The following is a 6,458-nucleotide window of genomic DNA, read 5'->3' on the forward strand; positions in this document are numbered from 1 at the left end:
CAGGCTCTATTTATCAACACGTACCTTATCCAGAGAACCAATATTGGTTTTTTCTTTCAGGGGTTCCTCCAACAGAGGCAATTATGCCAGTGTTAGAAGATTTGGGAATACATGGATCTTATGCCAATAGCATTCAGTTTGGAAACAACAAGTCCAAGTCCTTTGGTAGCAGACTTGTTTTTAATTTTTATTTAATGCCTCCGAATAGTTCTTATGTCAAAGGTTTTATGCCTACCGCTTTAAACAATTCCGTTCTGGTGGATACTGCCACTCATTATGATAGTATGAGACCAGCTATGGCACCATGGATGGATCCAAGAAATACAGGGGACCCTCAGCATTTGAGCTCCTGTTCTGTTGCTAAGAACATTGGTTGCTCAACTTTTCAAGATGATGCCTGTGCATGAAGCAGAATTTTCTATGATAAGCATATTTCTGCTTTCGATTTGTTTTGATAGTAATGTCTTCATTGTATTTAAGCGCTAGCCAAAGGAAAATCTTGTCAATAATAACCCTCCCTTTTGAAAGAAAGATAGAGATTACAAAGATAGAGATTGGGATTCATTTGTGTTTATGGCCGGCTTCCCAAGCAAAACAGGCCTCACTCCATTGCCTGTGAGGGAAAGGGGAGAAAGGAGTGAAGAACCCACTCTGGCTGAGCTTAGGAAAGAGGTGACTGACCAAAAGAAGCCTAAAACCAAGTTAAGGAAATCAGAGAAGTCTGTGGCAGCAAAAGAGACACCTAAATCATCAGCGCAGGAAACTCCTAAGCCATCATCTAAAGAGACACCTAAATCATCAGCAAAGGAAACTCCTAAGCCATCATCTAAAGAGACACCTCAGTCATCAAAGCAGAAGATCCAGAAAAAGAAGGATGAAGCTAAATCAAGTGAAGTTGAAAAGATTTCAAGGGTGAAAACCAGAGGTCAACTAAACAAAGAGAAAGGTAAGTCAATTACTGTGGAAGAAAGCCCTATTTCAAAAGCCAGTTTAAATGACTTACTTGAAGCTATTGAACTTGAGCAAGATCAGCCAATACAGATTGAACCAATAGAGTTTGAGCAAGATCACCCAGTGCAGCCAATGCATATTGACCTCACTCAATCTTCAATCAATCTTACATCATGTCTTGGCTTGATGATGTTCAAGATCTTGCAGAACCTTGTATCCAAAGGTTGCTAGATATCATCTACCAGTTTTTCAACATGAGGTTTCTCCTTTGTTTTATCCATCAATCAATGGCGGTTATCCTTCCCAGACCTTTTGCAGCCCTGGATGGACGTCGATTCCAACATTCAACTCAGATAATATTTTTTATGGTCATCAATTTTAACAGCCAGGCTCTATTTATCAACACGTACCTTATCCAGAGAACCAATATTGGTTTTTTCTTTCAGGGGTTCCTCCAACAGAGGCAATTATGCCAGTGTTAGAAGATTTGGGAATACATGGATCCTATGCCAATAGCATTCAGTTTGGAAACAACAAGTCCAAGTCCTTTGGTAGCAGACTTGTTTTTAATTTTTATTTAATGCCTCCGAATAGTTCTTATGTCAAAGGTTTTATGCCTACCGCTTTAAACAATTCCGTTCTGGTGGATACTGCCACTCATTATGATAGTATGAGACCAGCTATGGCACCATGGATGGATCCAAGAAATATAGGGGACCCTCAGCATTTGAGCTCCTGTTCTGTTGCTAAGAACATTGGTTGGTCAACTTTTCAAGATGATGCCTGTGCATGAAGCAGAATTTTCTATGATAAGCATATTTCTGCTTTCGATTTGTTTTGATAGTAATGTCTTCATTGTATTTAAGCGCTAGCCAAAGGAAAATCTTGTCAATAATAACCCTCCCTTTTGAAAGAAAGATAGAGATTACAAAGAACAGATCTATGAAGGCAAAAATGAAGACAGTACAGAGTGTGGCTGTGAGACTGCACTAAAGGAAGAATAGATGAACCCTAAAGGTAGGGTAGCATGTGAAATGTTTTAAGCAGTATCTCTGGCTCTTGTTCTGAATTGTGTCTACCAGGCGATTCACAACATTTACAAGTCCTCCAAGAACATCTATTAAATCCTGACCTTGCTTTCTCTTGAGCTCTCTATTGAGCTCACTGGTTTGTAGTTGCACTTGTTTATTTACCTCAATACCCTTCCAATACATGTCCCTGTCTAGCTGGCTGGAGCATATCTGTGCTTGAGTTGTTTTGCGAATAACCGCTTGTATATTCTAACAATTCTCACGAAGTACACTAATTATGTCATGCTCCCTATCATCTTCAATTGAACATCTTCCTTTCTCATGCCTTATGGTAGAATCTAATGGTTCATTACCACTTCCTGAAACCGTTGGATCCTGCATCTTGATCATCTCATCTTGTGAGTCATCATTGGAAGTAAAAGATTATCTGCAGCCACACCCATGCTGTCAAAGGTAGCATCAGGATATGCAGTTTGTGTTTTATCTAGATTTGCATCCATCGCATCAAACAACTCCCTTTCTGTACTTGATGCCAATCCCACAATAGCTGCATCATCGTAAGGTGCTTCCTTCCCACCATGCTTGCACAACAATTCTTGTAAACTGCCCTTTAATTCAGAACCATTTTTCACATCCCTAAGGAGATGCAGAAACCCTGCAGAGAGAGGCATGGAGCAAAATCTCGAATAATTAGGTAACGAATCTACTAGGGCATCTGACTCACCATCATGTTCTCCAGAAAGCAAGACGGAATTAACAACTCCATCGGTGCTAGCCAATATCAAAGGCTTCTTTCTTCCATCCATTGTCAATGCCTCAGCCAGATTTAGGCTCGATATGCTCATTTCTTACCCACCTTTCATACATCAATTTCAATAATCCTCTCTGAACGGCCTTCGGTACATCACTCTTCGATTCTGTAGCTTTAGCTCTAAATTTCGATAACCTCAGCTTAGAATCTCAGGAGGTTATAGACTGAGCAGTGGTTTCAAACCTCCGGAATAACAAAGAACTCTTGATTATATTTTCTTTATTAAATGACAGCCGTTAGCTTCGAATGGTTAGCAGTACTATACTCACCAAAATAGATCACGAGATCGAAACTTGAATAGTGAATTGTTCTGTGATTGTTGTTGCAGCTGAGAAGGCAATAGATCAAGAGTTAATCACAAGAAAGGGCTTATTAATGGCCTTTTTTGAATTCTCAATGATCTGTGATAAGAACTTCCGAACATTGCCAAGACAAAAGATGAAAATACATCCCAATCCTTTATTATGTGCTTCATTACAACAACAGCAACTATCAAACCTTCTCTGCCACCCGTTTGCGTAGAAAAAGATTTCTTGTGAAGCCAGGCCACGAAGATAATGAACTACGTCTCTCTCTGGCATTTCATCAAGCACTTGCGCCCAAGACATAAATGTTATTTAATGAATTTGCCACCTGCCCATAATCGGTTTCACCCACAGCGGAAAGAAATCTCCACCGGCCCATTTGTATAGTCCTCAGCCATAATATGAAAGCGGTGCTCCCATATAGACCCGTGTGTTGACACATATCATTTGGGAAAAACTCCTTCATTAACATTGCATTTGTTGAGAGATTTGTATCTTCCCACTTCAGGAAAAAATATATAGGTGCAGATGAGGTAACACAACTATAAACGCCCATATATATATAAGAGAATGAGAAAGAGCCATCCCCAGTTCAAATATAGAGCAAATTTTTAATAATCTAAACATTAATTTCACCCCGACCTTATTTGAACTCTTTCGGTTGAGGAATATTTTTGAATGAAGTTTGACTGACTATGTCTTGATCTTTTAGGCCGAGACTAATACTTTCAACTCAAGAACTTGAAGTTGAATGACAACAGGATTTACCAGCCTTTACCTATTAACCATAGCCAACCAGCAGCAGATACTCCAAATAGTCCTAATATCAAAAATAGTACTAATAGATTTCCCAGTGCGTTCTGTTCAGGTCCCTTTTATCCTTTCAGTGCAGCAGTGACTATACAAACTGTAAGGTATTCATTGGAAACACCGAGCACAATACATAGGAAAAACATTCAACCTTGGGTACGATATTTTGCAGTAAAATAGAAACAAGGAACTCAAGAGTTCCAAAACTTTAGATGCATTTCCTTCTTTCAAGTGACTAGCAATTAGGAAGCATTTTTATCCTGAGAAACGTTCTTTTCATTATAAAGAGCCTGAAGAACCTCAGGCAACGATGGAGCTGACATCATTGCCTTGATATCTTCAATCTTATCTGAAAGATCTGACATTAGACCTTTTAAGCACATCAACCTCATCCACAGCAGTTGTAGCCAGTGTACAATAGGCATGCTAGGATTTGGGCCTCCACTGAAAACTCGAACAAATCCCCAATTCCGTAGCACGCTACGAAACCACTTAAACAGGTAGCGCTGCGAAACTGCTAAAAAAAGAATTCAGGCGCTGCGAAAACACCCAGTCTTTAAGCTAGGCTAAAAATTTTTTGGCAACAGCATTTTCAGTGATAACAGTGGCTCCACTTGGGATAGTGTGCCCTTGTGGTGCACTAAGAACCTGCAGCTCCAGTGCCTTATAGAATTTATTTGACAAACAGAAACTTGCTTGACCAGCATGACTGTAGGAGAAAGAAAACTACATCTACTGAAAAATAAATGCTCAATCAACCTTGAGCTTATTTGCAATTTCCTACCTACCCTAACAATTCAAACTTCCTTCTGCTCAATCAATATGAAATTTCCAATGCAGCCAATCATTTGTCTTATCTGACGTTTGAGTCCTTTGACCGCACCGGAGTTCAGAGCTAATATGATAGTCTGATGACCGCTGCCACTGAAATTGTCTCTGAGCTTCTTTGAAAAACCAAAACACTGGAGAGTAAAACTCTTCCATGTAATCAGCGACAGGATCCCAGAATACATGATCAGCTTGGTTTTCCTTGCAACTTTCCGGCTGTGCAAACTGATCTTCAACCACAGTGTTTAGTTCCTCAATCGTGAAAGAGAAAGGAACCAGCATAGTCTCCTTGCGTTCTGCCATAGAAAACTTCTGAGAATAATGATCATGACCATGAAAACTGTATGCCTGAATTTGTCCTTCTAAACCTTCAATTTCTTTTTCAAGGTCCTCAGCAAATTCATCCAAAAATCTCATCCTATCCTCTGCCTTGCAGTCAAAAGATTTTAGATATGAGGATAATGACAAAGAAAAAGATTCATTTGTTTCTTCTTTACTATGATCATCATTCCATTGTTTGAAACCTTCAACTGAGGGAGAGTCTGCCACCAACTCTGACCTATCTATCCATTCCTCCAAAAACATGAGCCAAAGGTCTTGAAATGACTTAATGGATTTGGCAGGCAAGCATTCAACCCACTGTTTGCACTTCCCTTGAAGTGAATCATAGAATAACCTTATACAAACATCCTCATGTTTAACTCTAAGAAGCTCAGCAAAATGACAGAAATCTGAGATATGCTTCAACGTTAAACTTAAGTCTTCTCCATTGCATTTTGGACCATTCCTTAGAAAATATGCATCCTTGCGAAAATGATTTGGGAAACCATGAATTCCTGAGAAATCTATGCATGCATACCTTGAACTAAGAATGGCAGCTTCTGGGTCCTTCATAACTCCAGTAGAATCACCATGAATATATAAACCTTGAATTCTTCAACAATGGAGTCGCCAAGGTAGTTTTGTAGCCTCGAAAACCTTCTTTGAACTCCTGCTACCTTCAGAAATCCAATCTTCAAATTTCGGGAGAGAGTAAGCTTCAGGCTCCCGGCAGACGCACCAAAATGTTATCACAAAATCAGTACTAAGGGCTGCAGCCAAGCAAGATTTCATGTAACTCTTTCAACCAGACTTTAGACCAAGGATTAGCCTCCTTGATCAGAGAGGGCTCTCTCACAGACTTTTGATAAAAATCAATCACAACAACAGATGGCTAACTCTTTACAAATTCATGAAAACAAAGCTGGTTGAACGCATATCAAATTGGTCTTCATTGGGCTATGGAGTCTTACACATTTAATAAACAAAAGCACAGTCATTTCATGGAAGTCAAGGCTCTTTGCATTAGATGTTCAAACATATCTCACACAAACCACAGCTTGCCAAACATACAGGAAGTCAGAGCATTAGAAATGAATTCTGAGTGATTATGTTATAACAAGGCTGTAAAAGAACATATAAGAGAAAACACCACCATCATATTTGAACAAAATAATCCATTGAGAATCTTGAGAAGAAACAACCACTGTTTTACTATTACTGTAACAAGTCTTTACATTGGCCCAAATAACTCTGTTTTTGTATAAAATGTCCAACCCCTATTACATCCTAATTTCATCCATTTATAGGAATACATTCCTCCCTTTCTAGAGGGAGCTCGAAGGCCCTATTAACTACTCCTACATGCTATTTAACTAATGCATTAATTACAAAGTGCTGAAC

The 6,458-nt window shown here is 39.2% G+C and overlaps 1 pseudogene; it reads right to left on the reverse strand.

Annotated features, from left to right (window-relative positions):
• Positions 1–1,940: 1,940 nt before the first annotated feature.
• On the reverse strand, positions 1,941–2,827 carry LOC149216931 (uncharacterized; annotated as a pseudogene).
• Between the last annotated feature and the right edge of the window lie 3,631 nt (positions 2,828–6,458).

The sequence above is a fragment of the Pinus tabuliformis genome, chromosome 1_1 (assembly GCF_031772625.1).
Source record: "Pinus tabuliformis cultivar Carrire ecotype Pingquan chromosome 1_1, CPIR1, whole genome shotgun sequence".
Lineage (NCBI taxonomy): Eukaryota > Viridiplantae > Streptophyta > Pinopsida > Pinales > Pinaceae > Pinus > Pinus tabuliformis.